The sequence below is a fragment of the Nyctereutes procyonoides genome, unplaced genomic scaffold (genome assembly GCF_905146905.1).
Source record: "Nyctereutes procyonoides isolate TBG_1078 unplaced genomic scaffold, NYPRO_anot_genome, whole genome shotgun sequence".
NCBI lineage: Eukaryota > Metazoa > Chordata > Mammalia > Carnivora > Canidae > Nyctereutes > Nyctereutes procyonoides.
In genome coordinates this window covers 48,804,696-48,828,798 of record NW_026575131.1, presented here as the reverse complement: position 1 = coordinate 48,828,798, position 24,103 = coordinate 48,804,696, and positions in this window count along the sequence as shown.

Genomic DNA, 24,103 nt, shown 5'->3' with positions numbered 1-24,103 from the left:
TTGATTTTGGTGAAAGTCATGATCTCAGGGTCATGAGATCAAGCCCCGTGTTCACACCCACCGTGGAGCCTGCTTTGGATTTTCTCTCTTCCTCTGCTTCCCTCTCTGTCTCCCTCAAAACAATAGTAATAATAATAATAAATTAAATAAATAGGGGGCTCCTGGGTGGCTCAGTCAGTTAAGCATCTGCCTTTGGCTCAGATCATGATCTCAGTGTTCTGGGATTGAGCATCAGGATCTCTGCTCAGCAGGGAGTGTACTTCTCCCTCTCACTGTCCCTCTGTGAATGCTCTAGCTCTCTCTCTCTCAAATAAATAAATAAAATGGTTTTTTTTAAACTAAATAAACAAATAAGTAAGAATTTTAAATAGTGTCCTGCACACAATGGGTCTTCTGAACATTTTGGGCCAGCAAAAGACATGCTGAAAGCTTCTAGGTGGAGTCTGACAGTTGGACAGGATGTGGAAAAAAGCCTGTCATTGTATCAAATAAGGATGCTGGATGCAGCATACAACACATTGTAATCAACTTCATTGAGGTACAAATTACCTATGATGCAAAGCATCTACCTTAAATGTCCAGTGTGATGAGTTTTAACTAATGTGTACACCATGTAACCATCGACATCATGAAGATTGGGGACATTAACATCACCCCAGAAGCTCCCTGGTGCCTGTTTGCAGTCAATACTCCCCCATTCCTGTCCCCAGACAACCACTGATCTGTTTTCTGTCACTATGGCTTAAACTCAACGATTCAATAATTTTATCTAAATGGACACATAAACATGTCCTCTCTCTGTCTCACTGCTTTCACTCAACATAATGCCTTTGAGGCTCATCCATATTAGTCTGTTTATCAATATCTGTTCCTTTTTACTGTGCTCTGTTTTATGGCCGGACCCACAGTTTGTCCACTCACCTGTTGATAGACATTTGGCTTGCTGCCGGTGTTTGGTTATTACAAAAAAACTGCTATGAATGCTCCCGTATAAGCCTTTGTGTGGACATGTGTTTTCATTTATCCTGGGTAAATACCCAGGAGTGGAATTGCCGGGTCATCTGGTGAGTGTAAATTTAACTCCAGAAGAAGCTACCAGACTGTTTTCCACTAGCAGTGGGCATGTCGCTCTAGCCTCACCTGTACATGGTACTGCCTGTCTTTTCGATAATAGCCATTCTAGCAGAGGTGGATAGTCATATTTTGCTGCAGTTTTCATTTGCATTTCCCTAATGATTAATGATGTCATACACACACACATGCATGAATGATCTCTAAAGAAATAAAGCGTTGCCCAGGAGTCAGAGATAGCCAAGAGCCAGGAGGTAGGCATGCAAGATGGCAGCACAAAAACTTGTAGAACGGTAAGGATGGCTAGCTTTACTGACCCTGCAGGTTGAGGGATGAGGCCTCATGTCCCTAGTGAGTAGGTGATGAATAGGAATTGATTTTCCTTATGGAGAACTGGGATAGTGGTAGGATCACACCCTAGAGAGTGGATACCAGAAAAATCTTGTTTACCAGCCCAGGTGGATCTCAAGGAAGCTTGTCTCTTTCCTGTACATTAAATATATATATATATATATATATATATATTGTGGCACTTGGGTGGCTCAGTCAGTTAAGCATCTGCCTTTGGCTCAGGTCACAATCTTGGGATTCTGAGATTGGGCCCTGAGTTGGGCTCCCTGCTGAGCCTGCTTCTCCTTCTCTCTCTGACCCTCTCCCTTCTTGTGTACTCTCTCTCTCTTTCTCATATAGATAAATAAAATCTTTAAATATAAATATATATAATACTATCCTGTATGGGCTAGGATGTGGGAAAATGGACATTAATTTACTCTGTTGTTAACTATATACATTTTTATAAACTTTGGGGAAAGCAAAGTAATAATTATGTATCAAATATTATTTTAAAATCTAAATACAGGGCAGCCCAGGTGACTCAGTGGTTTAGCACCACCTTCAGCCCACGGCATGATCCTGGAGACCTGGGATCAAGTCCCACATCGGGCTCCCTGCATGGAGTCTGCTTCTCCCTCTGCCTGTGTCTCTGTCTCTGTGTGTGTGTGTGTGGTGTGTGTGTCTTATGAATAAATAAATAAAATCTTTAAAAAATAAATAAAATAAAAATTAAAAATAAAATTAAAAATAAAATCTAAATGCATATGCTTGTATCTATTTGGGATTTTTGGAAGTATGTAACAGAAATTAAGCAAAATGGTGGTGATAATTATGTGATAAAGGAGACATAATGCATGATAATACAAGATCAGAGGAACTAGGACCAGTCATCATAAAGCCATTAGAACCAGGTAGAGCCTCAATGTGGCTTTAGCCATGGGAGGTCAACATTATGATCCTTTGCTTTTACCAAAAAGACATGTGATATCAAGTGTTGGCAAGGAGGTAAAGAGAACACTTATACACTGTTGGTGGGAATATGAACTGATAGAAAATTTCCATACTATTATGGAAAATAGCATGGAGGTTCCTCAAAAAAATAAAAATAGAACCACCATATGATCCAGCAATCCCACTTCTGGGTATATCTCAAAGGAAAGGAAATTTGGATTCTGAAGAGATTTCTGCTCCCATGTCCGTTGCAGCATTCTTCACGATAGCCAAGATCTGCAAACAACCACATGTCTGTCAACTGGTGAATAGATTTAAAAAAAAAAAAAAAAAAAGTAAAGTAAATGGGCTGAAAGCTGTGACAGTAGCACTGAACTGTAAGTATTGTTTTGGAAACTTTAGAAATAAGCTTCTCTTATTGAATCTCATTTCTGTTGGCTGCAAAATCAGTTTCTGAGCATTATACTGGAAATCCAGGAGAACAGGAAATAAGGAGCCAAGATGTAAAACAGGTTCCGAAGTCATGAGGGATAGCTGGTGCCAAAAGGCTGAATGAGCTCCCCTAGGGAGTTTGGGGAGAAATAAGAGTAGGGGAAAGGCAGGCAGATGGGGAAAGAGGAGAAAACAAAGCCACCAAGGACAGCCAAGGTGAGAGGGATGGAACAGCTTCTCGAAAGCCATGGGCTGGCCAAGTTCCAAGGCGGGAGTTATCTACAGTGCCAAGTGGTAAAAATGGTCGAGGAAGTTAGGGCTGAAAATTAGCCATGGGCTTGAGCAAAAGATGAGGTCACCAGTGACCTTGGCAAGAACAATTTGAGAGGAACGGTGGGTTGGGAGGCAGAGTTTGGAGTGAACAGAGAGGAGGAAGCAGAATTGCAAAGTGCAGGCACCTCCCGAAACAGTTGGCTGAAAAATGAGTAAGCATGCCTGATTGCTGCTGGGTTGTCATGACAACTGACTAAGACAATGATGGTGATGCTCTGTTCTTAAAAGAAGTAGATATATAAAATTTTTATTGAGGTATAATTTATCTATAGCCAAATTCACCCTTTATTACATACAGTTTTATAAGCTTTGACAAATATACATAGTTATGGAACCATCACCAAAATCAAGATACAGAACAATTCCATCACCCTAAACGGCTCCTTTGTGATGCTTTGGAATTAACCCCTTCTTGCACCCTCAGCCCCTAGCAATCAATGCCCTATTTTTCTGTCGCTATGGTTTTTCCAACCCCAGGAGGTCCTGTAAATGAAAGTATACAGTATGTGGTCATTTGAGTCTGGCTTCTTTCACTCAGCATGATGCATTTGAGATCCATCCCTGTTGTAGTGTCTGTCGGTATTTTACTCTTTTTTATTGCTGAGTAACATCTCATTGTATGCGAAGGCACCTTGAACAGTGTGAAACACTATGGAAAATCATAGGGACTTACTATTCTTGGCAAAATATATGCAGGTGGCAGCAGGGTGTGTGTCTTGGTTTGGGCTCCCTCAAAGACAAACTCTTAGACACTCTTCAGTGAAAGTTGTTCATTTTGGTTTGGTTTTTTTTTTTTTTTAATTTCATTTATTTAAGTCATCTCTACACCCAACGTGGGGCTCAAAATCATGACCCTGAGATCAAGAGTCGTGTGCTCTTCTCACTGAGCCAGCCAGGTACCCCAAAATGTTCATTTTAGAGGTGGTCCCAGGAGACCCAGGAGGGGATTGGCAAGTGAGGTAGGGAAGGAAGACAGCCAGTGCAGAATGTATTATAAGCAAGTTCCCATGGTGGGTAATCCCACTGGGGACCTCTGGGAAGCAGCTGAGAATACAGACCTCGGTATTGTCCGGCTGAAAGGTGAGAAAGCTGGGGTATTTATCCACCACCTCCTACCAGCCACGGTTGAAGGTCATTCATGGGAGTCATTCTTCCCTGGCATTTCTAGCCTAACCGTGTAGATCAGAGTGTGCATCCCCAAAGGCCAAAGTCCTCAGGCAAATGAAAGGAGGTGCTGCCCATTGAAAGGTAGACCAGGGTGTGATGACTGAGAACCAGGCACTGACAACATTTGTGACTGAGCAGATACACAGGCAGATCATGAACTACCTCCTCTGAATTTTCATCCCTTTCTTGAGCTGTAAACATCAAATATTTTTATAGCTACTCAAGATGTTTTGCATGAAGACCTTCTAAATCATCTTTCTGTCCTCTAATTGGGCTTGTCACTCACAGCTAATATTGCTATATTTATCCACTCTCCATATAGGGTCTGAAGCTCTATTTTTGGATTTGTGAGTCAGGCATGCATACCCCAAGTATGCGTGTTCGTGTCGCAATTTATCTGTCTCTCTGGGAAAACAGAGTGTCACTTTCCCTTTTTTCTCCTGCCTTGCTGTGCCTACTTCTGCCTCTCATCTGGCAGCTTTCTTGTTTATATTAATTTTCACAAATATCTTCCATGAACCTCATATTTTGCCAAATATTCACAACTTTATTATTTGTAAAAATAATAGTTAGAGGCCAGCAGGGACTTCCTGTGTCTTAAGCATTTTCCAGATGAAGAAAATGAGGCTCAAACTTATTAAAAAATCACTTAAGTTTCCACTACATCATTTAGGAGGCTTCTGGTTAGGAATAACTAAAATCTCAAACTGAACTGAACATTAAGGAGAATTATTGGTTGATATATACTGAATTATGCCCCCTTAAAATTCACATGTCAAAGCCCTAACCCCTGATGTGACTGTATTTGGAGGAAGGGCTTTGAGGAGATAAAAAGGTTAAGTTAGGTCATAAGGCTGGGGCCCTAATCCAACAAGACTGGTGTCCTTATAAGAAAGAGAGAAAGAGCTCTCTCTGTGCACTGAGGAAAGGCCATTGTAATGGCAGAGTGAGAATACAGTCATCTGTAAGCCTGGAAGACAGTTCTGAATTAAAAATGGAAACTGAATCTGCTGGGACCTTGATCTTGGACTTCTAGCCTCCAACAATGTAAGAAATAAATTTCATGGGGTGCCTGACTAGCTCAGTCAAGAACAGCATGCGACTCTTGATCTTAGGGTTGCAAGTTCAAGGCTTGTGTTTGGTGTAGAGATCACTAAAAAAAAATTTTTTTTTATTAAAAAACTTTAAAATAACTGAATTTCTATTGTTGTACTTGCCTAATCAGTGGCATTTGGTTATAGCAGCCAAAGCAGACATCATAAATATAATAAATTAAGAGTAAAGCAGGTTTCCAAGAGAGGCATGATTTGCCAGTGCAACCATGTCAACAACAGGCTCACTTCTTCCCATCTCTCTGCTTCATGGTGTTAGTTCCAAGGAAGGTCATCCATCCTCAGGGCCAGAAGATAGCTGCCTGCTGCCCTGGAACTTCATGCCTCCTGTCCACAACCAGGGAGGGGTATAGAATGGCTCTTTCCTGAGAATCACTCAGATTGGCCCAGTCTATAACATATGACCATCAAGGACGCCTGGGTGGCTCTGGCTCAGCGGCTGGGCATCTGCCTTTGGCTCAGGGCGTGATCCCATCTGGGGATCAAGTCCCACATCAGGCTCCCTATGGGGAGCCTGCCTCTCCCTCTGCCTGTGTCTCTCCCTCTCTGTGTGTGTCTCTCATGAATAAATAAATAAAATCTTTAAAAACAAAAACAAACACCTGACCATCTATGAGCCAATGACTATAGGTAGGTAGATGGGATATACTGATGAGCCTAAACTGGGCCACATGTTCCATCCAGAAGCTGAAAGAGAAATCAGCTTTCTCCAGAAATAAATGGAATCCCAAGTAAAAGTCATGGGAAAGAAAAGATGGTTGAAGGGATACATGGAGGGCATGTGTATTAATTTGCTTGGGCTGCGATAGTCAAGTACCATAGACTGTATAACGTCAATAACAAGTTTATTCTCTCATAATTCTGGAGGCTGGAAGTCCAAGATCAAGAGGTTGGCAGTTTCCCCTCAGGCCCCTCTCCTTGGCTTGTAGATAGCTGCCTTCTCACTGTGTCCTCGCATGGCTGTTCCTCTGTGCATTTGTTCTCTGGGGTTTCTTCCTCTTCTTATAAGGACACTAGTCCTATGGGTTTAGGGTCTTACCCTTATGACCTCATTTAATCTTAGTTACTTCTTTTTTTTTTTTTTTTTTTTTTAGTAGTTACTTCTTTAAAGACATCATCTCTAAATATAGTTACATCAAGAGCGAGGGCTTCAATATACTGATCTGCAGAGGACAGAATTCTGTTCCTAACAGTGTGCTAGTGTCAAATGGGTTCCCATGGTTCCCTCAAGTCTTCAAATTCATCAAATGTATGATTCTAAGAAATGTGAGCCGTGTGCATTAGTTTGCCAGGCCTACCATAACAGAATACCATGTCCCTGGTGGCTTAACCAACACAAGTTTGTTTTGTCATGGTTCTGGAGGCCAGGAGTCCAATATCAAGATGTTGGCAAGATTGGCTCCTTCTGAGGCCTCTCTCCTTGGCTTGCAGATGGCCTCCTCTGTGTCCACACATGACTGCCTCTCTGTGTGGCTACATCCCTGGTGTCTCTCTGTGTCTCTAACAAGGACACCAGTCTCTTCTAAATCTCTTCTAACAAGGACACCAGTCAGATTGAATAAGGGCCCACTGAAACAGCCTCATTTTAACTCAGTTACATTTTTAAAGGCCCTATCCCCAGATACAATCCCATCTAGAGGTCCTTGGGAGTTAGGGCTTCAAGGTCTGAATTTGGGGGGATGCCTGGGTGGCTCAGTGGTTGAGCCTCTGCCTTCAACTCAGGGTGTGATCCTGGGGTCCCAGGATTGAGTCCCACATGGGGCTCCCCACATGGAGCCTGCTTTTCCTTCTGCCTGTGTCTCTGCCTCTCTCTCTGCATCTCTCATGAATAAATAAATAAAAATCTTTAAAAAAATTTTTTTTAATTTGGGGGAGGGACACAATTCAGCCCAGAACACCATGATTTTCATTTATTAAACCACATTTGAAAAAAACATTTGCTGGAGGAGCTGAAAGCTGACCTATAACCTTCTAGATAATCCCATTGGTGTGTGTGTGTGTGTGTGTGTGTGTGTAGTTACATAATTCAAACAGTACAAAAAATTCCAAAAGGAAAGGGAAAATCTTCCCTCACCTCTAATTCTCTCATTACGTATAATGTATTTATTAGGATACCAGGATAAGCTATTGTAACAACGAGGCCCCACAATAGAATGGCCTAATGAGAATCATGTTTATTTCTCTTTTGCAAACAGTCCAGAGAGGGAAGTCCTAGTTCATGGGTGGCTCTGTTCAATGTGTCACTCAAGGACCCAGGTTTCTTAGCCAGGCACTTCTGTTCTTCAATTTCTTAACACACGTGAAGCAGACATTTCATGGTGATCTGCCGCTGGGGAAAAGTGAGAAAAACAAAGGTAAAAGCACTTGGCCTCTGGCAAAGACCCAACGTAACTTAATACCCTTCTTTTGCCGTTGTGCATATATCTGACTTCCCCTCTGTTTAACCAAGTAGGCACCACAGTACCAAGTGTGATGCCTTGTCTTAAATGGGATCCCATGGAAGCAGAGCTTAAGACAAGGATTAAAGAGCAAGTAGTTTATTTTAGCAGTGGACCCAAGATGCATTAGTAGAGACATGAAACAGGAAAAGGAAGGAGGTCAATGCAGGTGTGTTAGTGAACAGGTTACCACTGACCACCAATTCCACTGGGAAAATTTGGGTGACAGTGCAGAATATGCACCTCAGAGTTATTGCTCCAGAGGGGTGAAAGAGCTGGGGTATTTATCCTCCAGCTCCATGCATCACTGGATGAAGGCTGCTTTTGGGTTATTTACTCCCCTACAATCTAGCAAATCTCCTATGTGATCCTCATAAATTCCTGCAGCCTGAGAAAGCCCTGAGGCTGAGTCAAAGTTGCAGATTACAAAAAAAAAAAAAAAAAGTTGCAGATGACAAAAAGCCTTGATGTGCATAAGAAAGTTGAAAGCCAAGGAGGTATGGACAATCTACGCAGTGTGAAGTACTCAACAAATATTTGTTGACTGAGGGGTTAATCACATGGAATTTCTCTACTCCTTGTAAAAGTGCAGAGCCACAGTGATGTTAGAAACAATGCAGCCATTGATTTTTTCAATCAAAATAAGTAAGAGTATAATCAATCTTACATTGGGCAGTTGGGAAATTAGAAGCTTTGTGGCTTGGGGGTGATGGAAGCACATGGCCTGGAAGGTCGTGTGTGCATGTGTGTGTATGTGCACATGTGTGTGTCTGTGTTTCATACAATTTTATCCCATGCATAGACTTGTAGAACCACCATCACAATCAAGATACGAACTGTTCCATCTCCCCAAAAGAATTCCCTCATGCTAACCCTTTGTAATCACAAATTTCCCTTCCTTTACCTTTGGCAACCACTAATCTATTCTCCATCTCTATAATTTGTCAGCTCGAGACCCTTATATAAATGAAATCACACCACATGGGGCCTTTTGAGATTGGCTTTTTTCGCTCAGCATAATTCCTTGAAATCCTGCCAAGTTCTTGTGAGCAAGTTCTTGTGAGCAAGTTCTTGTGAGGGTCCATGGTTTGTTCCTTTTTATGGCCTAATAGGATTCCACCTGGGGGACTTTTTAATCCTGCATGTGCCTACTTACAAAAACTATCCACCCTGCATGGGGCAGCCCCATCCCTGTTAAACACAGCCTACAACTACAGTATTTCTAACAAGGGTGTGTGGTATCCCTTAGATTTGCTGAGTGGTGAGAATGCGAAGAAGAGGGAAGGACAAAACCCACTGCTTGTTTTAATCGCTTCCCCTGCACCTCATTGCTGAGGGAGGTTCCTGCCTTAGGGTAAGGGGATGGCTGAGCATGCAACACCTGACACTGGACAGATGAGACCAGTAGGTTAATCACATATACTCACAGCCTGGGGAAAGAAGGCCATGCAAGGGGGTTGCTCTAGGGAGCAGAATGAACAACAGGAACTATGGGAGACAAGTTTTATAGTAATAAGAGGTGGAGGTGGCTCTTCCTGTTCACAGGAGGATGTAATTGCTTGTTTGAATAATTCCAAGGGTGAGGACTGTGGTTGGCCTGTTTGATAAGGAGGATTGTTTGGCCAGGGGTCCTTCAGGGTGGGAGTGGGGTAGGGGAAGAACTGGGTTCAGGCCATCTCGGCCCCTCCTAGTTTTGCCGGATGGTAAGGCTGCCACGCCCATAATATTGACCTTTAATTTTAGGCGTTATACCACATTGCTTCAGGGCAATATTTTTGAGGATTTATTACAGAGCAACAAAAGGGAAGAAACATTCCCCTGAGGGTTCTGTTCACAATTGCTGGGAGTTGTACAGAAATCAGTATACGGTGTCTGGATTTTTTCTTCCCTTGTCCTGGGGGAATAAACCCCCAGCGATGTGATCTATAGTCAGAGAGAACTTTAACCTCGCTGCCTAGGAGACCATTTTCTCACTTGTGGAGTAGTGGGGGGGTTAACATGAGGATTTCCTGAGGTGATAAGGCACCTGGCCAGTGGCGATTCCAGGTACTTGATCAACAGGCAGGAAATCGTGGGAATTTCCTGGGACTGACAAACAGAGAGGGAATCTTAGGATCTGTGATATTGTGATTTATAAGAAGAAAAATATATTTGATCTTTGTCCCACTTTCTGGCTCAGAGCTCCTAAATCCCTTGGAATTTCCTGTGATAAGCATGATAAAGGTATCTTTTGTTATGTTAATGAATTGACTTTTGGAAAACACTTAAGGATGAGGGCTGGTTGCCAGGGCAGCCAACCATGTGATCAGGGGGTTGAACTTTCAGCCCCACCCTCTAACCTCCGCAGAAGGAAGAGGCTGGAAGTTGAGTTCAATCACCAATGGCTAATGATTTATTCAATCATGCCTGTGTAATGCAGCTTCCATAAAATGCATAAAATGGGGTTTGGAGAGTTTCCGGTGTAGTGAACCACAATGCTTCCAGACTCCGTGGGGACAGAAGCTCTTTCATTTGGGACCTCACCCTATGTCTCTCTCTTCATCTGGCTCTTGATTCATACCATTTAATATTCTTTGTAATAACCAGTAATCTAGTGAGTAAACTAGTTTCTTGAGTGCTATGAGACACTTGAGCAAATTCTGAGCAAATTCATCAAAGGAGGGGGTAATGGGAACCCCTGATTTATACCCATTGGTCAGAAGCATAAGTATCAACCTGAGATTGCAAATGGTGTCTGGAGTGAGGGCAATCTTATGGCCCTCAGCCCTTAACCTGGGGAATCTAATGCTGTCTTCAGGTAGAGAGTGTCAGAATCGGGTTGAATTATAGGACACCCAGCTGGCATCTAGAATTGCTTGGTGGTGGGGGAGGAAACTCACATATAGATATTGGTATTGGAATCATCAGGATCAAAATGTTTCTTTGGAGAGAGGCCTTCTCTACCTCCTCATTCTGAACCAGGCCCCTGATTCTACTCCCTAAGCATCTCCATCAGAGAAACTCACCACTGGCAATTACACACCATTGTGTCCTCCCTGAAGGTGAACATGATGAGTCAGAAAGCATGTGGTCTTTGTTCATTGCTGTGACCCCAACAGAAGACACCAAGAATCAGTACATATCTATAGAACAAATGAACTCATCAATTTATACACACACTTACTGACTTGCTGTGGTTTCCGATTTAATGAAACCATTAAGGAAGAGAGTAACCAACCATTCTGGTTTTCCTTGAGCTGAAGGAGCTCCTGGCATACTGTGGTGCTAACACTAGGAAAGTCCATGGCAAGCCAGGATGATGGCTCATCCTATAATAAGGTGCTAAATGACAACAGAATAACTCACCGGGAAGTCTGGGTAGTTCAGCAGTTTAAGTGCCTGCCTTGGGCCCAGGGCGTGATCCTGGAGTCCTGGGATCGAGTCCCACATTGGGCTCCCTGCATGGAGCCTGCTTCTCTCTCTCTCTTTCTCTGTGTCTATCATGAATAAATAAATAATCTTTTTTTAAAAAAAAAAAAAAGAATAACTCACCAGAGCCTTGTTCCTAACTTATAAGAGATGCTTCCCAAGACACTCACCCACTTCTTTCCAATACTGATCTCCATGCGGCCATGGAATCTTCCTTGGGTATTCAGTTCTTTACACTATTAACAAGTCCCATCCCTCAGTCTTGTTGAGTAGGAGTCTTGTGGATATAAATCTGAGATTGGGGAAGCATCCCTCCAGAGTGGGTTTGCCTGTGCTTCTGCCAGGAGCCAGAACCACCAGTGACCTGGGACCACTTGGCCTCCCTTTGAGCCCCTTATCTCTGAGTAAGAGTCTCAGACTCCCCAACCCCTACCAAAGCTCAGTTTCCCAAGAGCAGACACATTGGTGACATCCACATCCATGAGTGACTTCTCCTGCCCCAGTTCACACTTCTTTTTCCTGCAATGAGAGATCCTTGGAAGTTCTTTACATCTTGTAGGACCAACAGCATTCCTAAAAATGCATCCTTTCCCAGATCTGTTTCTGCAATAGGAAGCACCTCCCCAACATTGTGATTCTTCTGTGTCATCTTACCCCAGAGCAGTGTAGCCTGGGCCCTTTGGGTCTCCCAAAGTCTCAGGAAAACCACTTTTTCTTCATCCATGTAGCCTCAGAACCTGTTCAAGGGTATTCCTAGGACCAGCACCCATGCCACTCCTCCCTTTCCTCTCTGCTTCCCAGAGCCATCAATCCTAACAGCTTCTCCTCCCACAAAAGCCCAAAGCCTGCATGCAGAGCCGTCTGGCACAGGAAAATCAGGCCCCTTGTCCAGGAGAAGACAGATGGTAAGAAAAGAAGGCAAGGGGTCATATCCACGTTGGAAGACACCACCTAGTCTCAGCTCAACTTTGGTAAAATTTGAGGTTGGGAAACCTCTATTTTGTGTTTTCCCCTTTTATGTGGATTAGTTATCTTTCTCTTTTTGTTTTCTCTCAACCACGCAAAGCAAAGCTGCTTCAGAAAAAATTGAGCATTCCTTCTCCATATATTATGGTCACCTGGAGAGCAGAGGAACCCTGGCTCCAAGTTTGGTTTTGATCATAAAGCCGATGAAAGTGTGGCACCCACATACCGAAGGGTATTAAAAACAAAAAGAGCTATGACTCACATAATTGAGATCTCCAGGGAGAACAGGGGCAGCCTCTCCAGCAGCTCCAAAATGGTTTGAGACCAAGGAAAGGTGCCTGGTTTTTATCAAAGTGACAAGAGATAACAGATGTTGGTGAGGATGTGGAAGAAAAGTAAGCCCTGGGAATGTAAATTGAGGCAGCCACTAAAGAAAGCAGGATAGAGATTCCTTAAAATATTAAAAATAGAGCTACCAGCAATTGTACTTCTGGGTATATAGCCATAGGAAATGAAATCAATGTCTCAAGGGCCTATCTGTACCCCCATGTTCACTGCAGCATTATTCACAAGAGCCAGGTCTTGGAAACAACCTAAGTGTTCATCCACAGATGAATTTTTTTTAATGTTATTTATTCATGAGAGACAGAGAGAGAGAGAGAGAGAGAGAGAGAGAGAGAGAGGCAGAGACACAGGCAGAGGGAGAAGCAGGCTCCATGCAGAGAGCCTGATGCGGGACCTGATCCCGGGACTCCAGGATCAATTCCCGGGCTGAATGCAGACACTAAACTGCTGAGCCACCCAGGAGTTCATTCACAGATGAATTTTTTGATGAACACTTGCCTAGATCAGCACAGCATCAGATAACAAACACAAACACCCAAGGAATTGAAAGCACTTGTTTGCCAAGGCCTATCTAGAACTTATATGGAAGAGTTTAGAACAATTGGAATCACTGTCAAGTTACCTCCCAAAACATAGACACTCTGGGACACTTGGGTGGTTCAGTCAGTTGGGCTTCCAACTCTTGATTTTGGCTCCAGTGGTGGTCTCAGGGTTATGGGATAGAGCCTTGTATTAGGCTCTGTGCTCAGCATGGAGTCTGTTTCTCTCTCTCCCTCTGCCTCTCCCCCTTCCCCCACTCACATGCACTCTCTCGCACTCTCTCTTTCTCTCTCTCTTAAATAAATATTAAAAGAGAGAGAGAAACACTATAGTTTATTGAGCACTTAAATGTGGTATTTCACCTATAAGTCTTTCTGCAAATATTACTCCATGGCATTATACACACATGTACACCAATGGCAGGAATTTCCATAATTTTCTAAAGGAATGTTTTGTCTTTGTGTTATCTTGAGTTGGCCATGATTCTTTCTTTTTGGGGGGTGGGGGTGCCTGTGTGGCTCAGTTGGTTGAGCATGCCAATCTTGATCTCAGCTCAGGTCTTGGTCTCAGGATCATGAGTTCAAGCCCCATGTTGGGCTCCATACTGGGTGTGCAGCCTACTTAAAAAAAAAAAAAAAAAAAAAAAAAAGCCCCAGACCATTATTTTTTAGGGGAGGGAGGGGAGAAGGAGTAGAAGGAGAAAGCGAGAGAGATAATCTTAAGCAGGCTCCACAGCCAGCGTGTAGCCCAACCCAGGGCTCAATCTCATGACCTGAGATCATGACCTGAGCTAACAATTAACCAACTGAACCCCCTAGGCATCCCGAGTTGGCCATGGTTTTCAAATGCTGTTCTTTTTGCTTAGCTAATGATAAATCGTGGTGGGTTTAGCTTGTTATTGTCAATATAATTTGTTGTGGGGTGTTTGGCAAATCCTACAGGGCTTAATAACACTCATTTGCATCAGCAGTATGTTTGGTCTATAATTTTTCAATAAGTAGACTTTAAGTCATGTATGCATTGAGTGAAAATAGGAATCATCTACACGTGTATTGCTAAAGCAGATGTTCCCACAATTCTCCAATTTTTAGGATGACACTGTTTTTACCACCCAATTGTTTTCCACTGAAAACTGGGAACAGGTGGGGTCTTCGTTCCCCCTTAATTGTAGTGGGGACAAAAAAAAATTAGAGCTAATGACTTAGTGGACTTTGTACATACCAGTTTTAATTAGCCAGAAAGTTTATGTGGTGGAGTAGTGGGGTATATATTTGAAAAACTGCTCTTAAATTGTGGAAGGACTAAAAGCTTGATCTATAGAGGGGTTGGCAAAGTCCTGTATAGAACCAGATAATAGGGCAGCCCCGGTGGCGCAGCGGTTTGGTGCTGCCTGCAGCCTGGGGTGTGATCCTGGAGACCCGGGATTGAGTCCCACATCAGGCTCCCTGCATGGAGCCTGCTTCTCCCTCTGCCTGTGTCTCTGCCTCTCTCTGTGTGCTATGAATAAATAGATAAAATCTTAAAAAAAAAATGGAATCAGATAATAAATTATTTTGTTTGTTTTCAGGCTATCCCATCTATATTGCAACTCTGGCATTGTAGTACAAAAGCAGTCATAGATCATATGTAGGTGAGTGGGCATGGCCAATAAACTTAATGTGTGCCAACAAAACTTTAATTACAAACACAGGCAGCCAGCAAATCTGGTTGGTGGGCCATAGTTTGCCAACTCCTGGTTCAGGAATTTGGACTTACTTCGGTTGAACCCCTGAGGATGTTGCAAGTGTGAATTTCAGTTCCCCATGTAGATACCTAAGAGAAGATGTAATTTCATTTTTTTGGAACAATTTCATTACTAGTTCAAACATCCATCCTGTGAGGTGGTGGAAACTTCATCCTAGCTGATTTGAGGACATCTAATCAAAGACCCAGGAGGATAAATAATAGAGAAAATAGAGGAAAGGCAAAACTCAAAGATAAGAACTGCAAATTTTTGAAGACTTATGAAAAATGTAAAGTCCACTAATTGAAGAAGCATAACCTATCCCAAGCAAGATAAAACAAATAAATGGATGCCTAGATGCATCTTGGTGAAACTGTAAACACCAAAGACAGAAAGATCATTAAAGCAGCCAGAGTACACCTTACCTACAAAGGAACGTCAGGGTTAATTAGCAGACTTTCCAACAGCAGTGATCGAAGGCCCACCACACTGAAATGTAATCTTGACAGCTTTAAAGGAAAAACCATTCCCCCCAAGGGACCTTGGCAACTTGGGTGCCATGAGAGCCAAGAAGGCCATTAACAAGGATCATGGGCCCTAGCATCCAGAAAAGCAGGGCACCCATGGAAAGTACTAGAGAAGGTAACAAAGTGGCTGTCATTGGGACTTTAACAGCAACAAACCTGTTGTGAATAGACCTTTACCTGGATACAAATTAATCCCTCAGAATTTTGCAACACAGGGACACCTGGGTAGCTCAGCAGTTGGGCGTCTGCCTTCAGCTCAGGGAGTGATCCCGGAGTCCCAGAGAAAGTCCCACATCGGGCTCTCTACATGGAGCCTGCTTCTCCCTCTGCCTGTGTCTCTGCCTCTCTCTGTGTGTCTCTCATGAATAAATGAATAAAATCTAAAAAAAAAAAAAAAAAAAAGAATTTTCCAACACAATGTGGGAGAAGAGATAATGAGGTACTACAGTCAGAAAATAAGGAGTTATTGAAATTCAGGCACTTATGTTAATGTGGCCTCATCTATGTCCACAGGCTAGATGGGACCAGACCCACTTCCTTAGGGTCTACTAACTGACCAATAAACTTTAAATCCCGGGACCCTGGGATCACGACCTAAGTCAAAGGCAGACACTCAACCACTGAGCCACTCAGGTACCCCTAGCATATGTCTTTAACCACATGCCCAACCTGGCCTATCACCATGTCCTTATTCCAGCTGTCGTGAGGGTGGGGGGAAGAAAAGCAGAGGACAAGCATTTCCTTTTAAGGAGGCAACACAGAGATTTATGTATTGCTGTTACTATGTTCTATTGCTGGGATTTTGGTCTCATGGCCTTATATATCCAGCCGCAAGAGAAGCTGAATAACCATGTCCTCTGCCAAAACTCAAGGGCATTCTATTACCAAAAGTATGAACAGGGGAGGGATTCCTGGGGGGAGATGACAACACCTGCCATGGAGGGCAGGGGTAAGGAAGAGCATGATGTGACTTGACAATTGTTCGCACTAATAGCTAACGTTTACATATGATATGCCAGGCGCTATTCTAAGTACTTTACCTGCATTAATCCACTTAATCCTATTATTGTTATAGTTACTAGTATTAATCTCGTTCTATAAATGAGAAAATTAAGATATAGAAAGACTAAGTGATGTGGCCAGTTACACACAGCTAGTAAGTGGTACAGCTGGAGTTTTAAAACTTTAGCCAAAAATCCATTTTCAAAAAGGTGACTTTGCATTTACCTGCAAAGTAATTATTTGGAGGGATGCCAAAGGCATTCCCAGAACTGTGAACAAGAAAGCTCACAAAACACCTGACTGGCAATTTAGTACAAAGAAGGCAAACTGCTCTTGAACAGAGAACAAAAACCTTCTTTCTAGTTCATCTCTAAAGGCAAACACTTTGAGAGAACATACTCTGTTCGCCCATGGGATAAAGTCAAAGCAATTTCAATACCAGGGTTTCATCCCTCTGCCAAATATGGGCTTTGTTACTAACCCCCTTGGCTAGAAATCTTCAGGATCCAGAGAATGTTCCATTCGGGTCTCTAACACACAGATGCTGAAAGCAAATGTCTGTCCCCTGGGAACCTTGGCAGGGAAAAATCTGAGAACGGCTCTTTTTGCTACCAAGCTACTTTGGGAATTAAGATCATTAAAGGCTAATAGCAGCTGTTAGGTACTTAGCAAATGTAGCTAATCAGCCTCCCACACATGGGGAAGTGCTCTAAATACACCACTGCTGCTAAATCCCATGGTGACTGCAGTACTATCCATCTCCCCGCTGACCAATTAGAAAGAACGGGATAACCACCTTGGGCAAACAGCAGAGGCAATGATATGTCACAACCTGTGATCTATCACAATCTGTGTGGCTAGATTTCAGGTTGAAAGTGTCTCTGGACTGAGAAATATCGCAGTAAAAATGATGCATAACAGAGGCTGGAATTCACTCTAGTTGATCATGCTCCAAAGCCCATGCAGGAAGTTCTGATTCAGGAATCCAGGGCAGAGGTGGAGATTTGCAGTTCTAGAAAGTACCCATGTGTTACTGGTGCTGCTAAGCCATGGAACACACTTTGTGGAGCAAGGATTTCAACCAGTTCACACCCCTGGCTCCCCCTAAGAATTAGGAGCTAAGCCTTGAGATTCCCAAATTCTAGTCTCAGATCTCACATGACAATGAATTGTTTCCTAAACAATGTTCCCCTTTCTGTGCTGTTCCCCTCTTCCCGAAATTAGTTGGATTCATATATTCAGGGTTTTGTTTTGTTTTTTTTGGGGGGGGTGTTTGTTTGTTTGTTTTTTGTTTTTGTTTTTTTGAATAGCACATTCTCTTTCAAGCATTAGATTTGTCCTAGGAAAGTGTCATGCTTCCAAAGACCAGTCACCATGAAATTGTGATATATGATACCACTTTCGGGGACTTGTGACAGCTGTCTCACCTTCTGTCTTGCTCTCTAACCCAAAATAACATTCATTGAGGCTGTTAGGAAAAGGTGACACAAGTCATTCCGTGCTCATTTCAACAAGAGACATTGGCTACATAAGGGTAGAAACATTCTCAGCCTGGGGGATATTATAATCAACAGCAAAACCATTTCAGTACCCAAAACGCTTGGGAAATGTATCCCAACTCCAAACCCAACTCCAGTTTGAAGAATCAGCACATCCCAAAAGTAAGCCAAATTCAGTTTACAAAGGAGAAATACAAATGGTCAGTCAGTATATGAAGGTATTTGATATTACTGGCAAATAATACCGGAAATTTGGCAAAAACTGAAAAAGAATATTAACACCTAGTGCTGTTGTTGGTGAGAAGAAATGAACACTTGAATTTACTGTGAAGGAGAGTGTATGTTAGGAATCATGTGGTTGTAGGTGACAGGATCCTGATCCAAAATAGCTTTATCATAAAGGGAAGCAGCCGGGGGATATATCAATTGGTGATTCTGGGAAGGCCAAAGTTGAATCCAGCTGCAAGCATGACTGGATCCAGGGCTGCCAAAGATGTCATTAGAACTTGGGAATCCCTGGGTGGCTCAGTGGTTTAGTGGCTGCTTCGGCCCAGGGCATGATCCTGGAGTCCCAGGATCGAGTCCTACATCAGGCTCCCTACATTGAGCCTGCTTCTCCCTCTGCCTGTGTCTCTGCCTCTCTCTCTGTGTGTGTGTCTATGAATAAATAGATAAAATCTTAAAAAGAAGAAGAAGAAGAAGAAGAAGAAGAAGAAGAAGAAGAAGAAGAAGAAGAAGAAGAAGAACTCACACTATCTCTCACATCTGTTGTCCATTGGGTAAGGACCTCTTTTCCTCCTATAACCTAACCATGACAGCTATGATCAATGGGATTGCACTTCTAGAAATGCAGTACACCCACACTCTTTTCGTGTGATTGTACAACGCCCTCCCACTGTGGGTGGAGTATATTTCCCCAATTCACTGACACTAGGCTTGTTCAGACGACTTGCTTTGGCCAACGGAGGTTAGCAGATGTGAACAAAGGTTTTAAATATTCCTGTATGATTTAATTTAGCTCTTGCATTCCATTCTTTCATCAGGAGAAGAGCATACCCCAGGGAGTTGCTTCCCCTGGAGAAGAGTAAACCCAGTCCTCGACACCAACTAAACCCAAATAATACACAACCTGAAGCAGAATCACCCAGCCTGTTCAAGGCTTTTGCCTATTTTGCTATTCATGTACCTGTCTTACAAGTTTGCAGGAATTCTTTCTATATGCTGAATATGAGTCCTTTGAGACAAGTATATGCAATGCAGATACTTCTTCAAGCGCAGGACTTGACTTTGTGTTCTCTCAATGGGCTCTTTTGTTGAAGAAAATTTCTTAATCTTGATGAAGTCTAACTTGTCAACATTTTATGGTTCATGTTTTTGGGGTTTAGCCCAGCTTCTTATTCAAGCAGAAACCATATGCCTTATCATTGAAATTCACAAGTACGTTCAAATTTTAGTTTAATTAGCAAAATTTCAAAAACTTTAGAAGCATTTATTAATTTTTTTAATATATTAATTTTTAAAAAAGATTTTACTTACTTATTCATGAGAGACACAGAAAGAAAGGCAGGGATACAGGCAGAGGGAGGAGAGGCCGGCTCCGTGCAAAAAGCCCAATGCGGGACTTGATCCTGGGAATCTGGGATCACATCCTGAGCCAAAGGCAGACATTCAACCTCTGAGCCACCCAGGCATCCCATAGAAGCATTTATTAATTTTTGCCTGCAAATGCAGAAGAAACACATTTTCTGTTATTATTTTCTGTAATGAAAGACAATATGAGCCTACAAATCATGTTGATGTTGCCTTCCTAAAAGATTTTCAAAGGTAATGTGGGTCACATGCAGCTCTTGCCTTTCTGTCTTCAGAACCTAATCATCATATAAGATGCAACTCCACTATAAGAACAAACTGTGATTCCCCAAAAAGCCTGTGTGCCTCTCTACATTTCCTAATACTCCTTGCATTTTTTAAAGATTTTATTTATTAATTTAGAGAGAGAGAGAGAGAGAGAGAGCAGGAGGAGGGGCAGAAAGAGAGGGAGAGAGAAGTTCAAGCAGACTCTATGCTGAGCACAGAGCCCAACATGGGGCTTAATCTCACAACCCTGAGACCATGACCTGAGCCAAAACCAAGAGTCAGATGCTTAACTGACTCAGCCACCTGGGTGCCCCTATCCCTTGCATTTTGATTAGGATCAGATGACTAGTTTCAACCAAAGAACTGTGAGCAAAAATGATGCATGTCATTTCCAGACAAAAGCAGTTAAGAACTGGTGTTTCTCCTCTACCCAATAACCTCAGAAACTATGCATTCCATTTGGTACAGCTATAAGATGGAAGATGGGGCTGCCCAACCTACCTCAGACTGCATGTGAGTGAGAAATAAACCTTTGTTGTTTAAAGGCACTGAGATTTCAGGAATTGCCTACTGTAGCAGCTGACATTGCTTAATCTGACTAATAGCCAAGGAACTCCCACTAATAGAAATTATCAAATCTCTGCAAGTGGGATTCATTTCCCAGCAGCTTCTGTGTCCTCAACTCAGTACTCAGGTTACCTTTGGTGAAGTTCTGCATCACTTAATTTCTTAGGTCAAATATTCCCAGAAGTAGAACTTGAGACAAGAATTCAGATACAAATGATTTATTAAGAAGTACTCAGGGCACCTGGGTGGCACTGTCAGTTAAGTGCCAACTCCTGATTTTGGCTCAGGTCATGAACTCAGGGTCCTGAGATGGAGTCCCACATTCGGCTCCGAGGTGGACATAGAGCCTGCTTAAGATTCTCTCTTCTGGGATGCCTGGGTGGCTCAGTGATTGAGTGTCTGCCTTTGGCTCAGGTCGTGATCCAAGGGTCCTGGGATGGAGTCCCACATCGGGCTCCCCACGGGGAGCCTGCTTCTCCCTCTGCCTGTGTCTCTGTTTCTCTCTCTGTATCTCATGAATAAATAAATAAAATCTTTAAAAACAAAAATTTTCTCCCTCTGCCCCTCCCTTTGCTCCCTGTGAAAAAAGAGGAGGAGGAAAAGGAGAGAAAGGGAGGAGGAGGAAGAGGAGGAGAAGGAGGAGAAGGAGAAGAAGCAGGAGAAGAAGCAGCAGCACTCCCAGATAACCACGAAGGGAGGGTGGGGATCAGAACAGGCAAAGGGAGGGAGCAACACAAGTATTCAATGCCAAGTGCAGCTCTGACCTCAGACTGATCCAGCAGAGAGTTCTAGGGCATAAGTTACACCTCAGGCAAGGGAGCTTGGCTTTGGAACCCTATATTCATCTGTTAGGGCTGCAATAACAAGGTACCATGTAATGAGACGGGGTGGGGAGGGACTGGAAGTCCATGATCAAGGTGCCAACTGGTTGGAAGTCTATCGAGGGTTCCTGTGTTGGGTTGTAATGGCTGCTTTCCCTCAGTATGCTCACATGACCTTTCCTCCGTACATGCATAATGAGAGAGAGCTCTAGTTTCTCTTTCTCTTCTTATAAGGACACTGATCCTATCTGACCAGGGTCTCATCTTTAATACCTCATCATCTTAACTACCTCATAAAGGCCCTATCTCCAAATACAGTCACATTGGGGTTAAGGCTTCAACACATGAATTTTGCAGGAACACAAACACTCTGTCCATAACAGCCTCCTAAATCCAACAGCAACTGGCCACCTGGGATGCGGGTGCAAGGTGAGATATATACACTCCCAGGCACTTCTGGCCCTCCTATATGAGCAAGTTGGCTCCAGGGCCCATGAGTGACCCTCTGAAGGTCACCAGTGTAAGCAAATAGCAGGTAAGCTTGAAGAAGCTGGGAGATGGGCACACAAAGCTGGGGTCAAATATTTCCTGCTACTCTGGAGTTGTATCAATAAGAAACACCTAAAAAAATAATAAGAAGAAGAAACACCTTATAAATCTCTTTTAATGGGGGAAGTAAATTTTTTATTTTTTTAAAGAGCCTACATTCTTTTCTTTTTTTACTAATTTCTTTTTTTTTTTTTTTAAGATTTTATTTATTTATTCATGAGAGACACAGTGAGAGAGAGAGAGAGAGGCAGAGACACAGGCCGAAGGAGAAGCAGGTTCCGTGCCGGGAGCCTGACCTGGGACTCAATCCCGGGTCTCTAGGATCACGCCCCGGGTTACAGGCGGTGCTAAACCACTGAGCTACTGGGGCTGCCTGGAAGTAAATTTTTTTAAGATTTTATTTATTTGTTTGAGAGAGAGGGTATGAGCACTAGCACAAGCGGGGCCAGTTGGAGGGGGAGATGAGAGGAGCAGAGGGAGAGGGAGAAGCAGACTCCCCACTGAGCATGGAGTGCAATGTGGGGCTGGATCCCAGAACCCTGAGATCATGACCTGAGCTGAAGGCAGCTGCTTAACAGACTGAGCCACTCAGGTGCCCCTGAGGAAAGTAAATTTTAATTATGTATCTGCAGATTGCTATCATTCCACCCCAGGCTGCAAAAGTCTTCTGCTAGAGTCAAAAATTTCCACAGAGTTAGTCTCTGATCTCTCACAGCCTGGCAATTTGACCAAAAAAGTTCTCAGGTTTTTCACAAAATCCGTAATGGTGACCACAGGGCTTTGACTTCCCCCTCATTCAGATGGTCCCAAAGTCCTGCCAACACCTGGTTGATCTCTGAAAGTGAGCAAAAACACGAGAAAGTTCTACCCAAAGCCCAATCAAGCATTTGTCTTAAAAGCATTTGCCTTGAAAACCAGCCAACTTCTGTACAATAAAAAAGAATCCGTTTTCTGCTTCTATTTCTTGACCAACCCCCATGAAGGAGCGGTGATTCAAGACTTGGGTTCTGTGGAAGTCGGTGGTTGGCACATGGGCAATGAGACTCCTATCAGCAGGCTGGCAGTCTCTGACGATGGTGTGTGCCTACGGAGAGGCTGTGACTCAGGAGGCCAGGCAGCCCTCCATTATCCCTCAGAGCAGCCACGCCAGGTGTGGTGCCAAGTATGGCAGGTGCTCCTGAGCTGGAAGAAAATCTATGGTTTTCTTCCAGTTGAAGTTGTGTTTAGCAAAGAAATTGTTCAGGCTTTTACAGATATTGACAGCCTTGTCATTTTCCAAGTGGGGTCAGAAAATGGAAATTCTTGGATGGTGTCAGTGGGCACATAATGGGTGTACGTTTGCTCTTTGCACTCAGAAGTGTCTGCAGTGCTATCCAGCTGCATGCTGAGAGGGGAAATGGGGCGCTGCCAACGCCTCCTCGACCCACTTCAAAATATAAAAGGAACAGTTAGCAATTCTGAGCTGATAGCAAATGCAATTCTTGAGTTTTCTCACCTCACTTCAGATCACAAACCAACTCAATCATTTCTAGGACACATGGCTCTACTGGGGGTTCTGTTCTGGGTATGGGAGACATCAAGACAGTCTTGTATTGGGGCAGTGCCAACTCTTTGTAAGATGTTTGCCTTTCCAAATTGTGCTTTCTTCACACACACACACACACACACACACACACAAGTTCAGGTTGGATAGACTTAACATGTTCAGTCTATTTTGAGAGTATCTTAATTTGAATTCCCCCAGAAGTCAACCCTGAGACCAGGATTTGAGGATAAGTCAAGTGTTTAGGAAGCAGCCCACAGGACGCATCACTGGAGAATAGGGAAGTAAGATGGATAAAGAAGGCACCCAGGAAAGGATGCATTGGCCAGAGATCTACCACGTGGGTAACTAGAGGGGATCACTCTCTGGGGAAGCCCAGGAGCCAGTGCAGAACATGCCCCTGAGAGTATGCCCACCTGAGGGGTGAGGGAGCTGGGGTATTGACCCACCACCTTCTGTCAGGCATTACTAAAAGGGGACTTTGATTCCCAGGCATTTCCAGCTGCCATAGTCCAGACAAAACATCCTCTGGCTGCAAGGGAAAGCTCCCCAGGAGAGAAAGCCAGGTCAGTACTCACTAGAATGTCGAGGAAAGGGGGAAACACATGACCTCAATCTTCTGAGGATGAGAATCTTGCCATAGAAGCCACATGAAGCTTTTGTTACCCATCAGTTGAATGAAGCATGTAAAACCGAAAGATTCCATGAATCAGGCAGGGTAAGCTACAGGAGAAAAAAAAATCCCCCCTTTTAAAATTGTGACACACATGCAAAAGATTTACCATCTGAACTCTTTTAGGTGTACGTTTCAGTGGCATGAAGTACTTTCACATTCTTGTGCAGCTACCAACACTGTCCATTTTCAGAACTCTTTTCATTGTGCAAAACTGAGACTCTGTCACTATTGAACACTAACTCC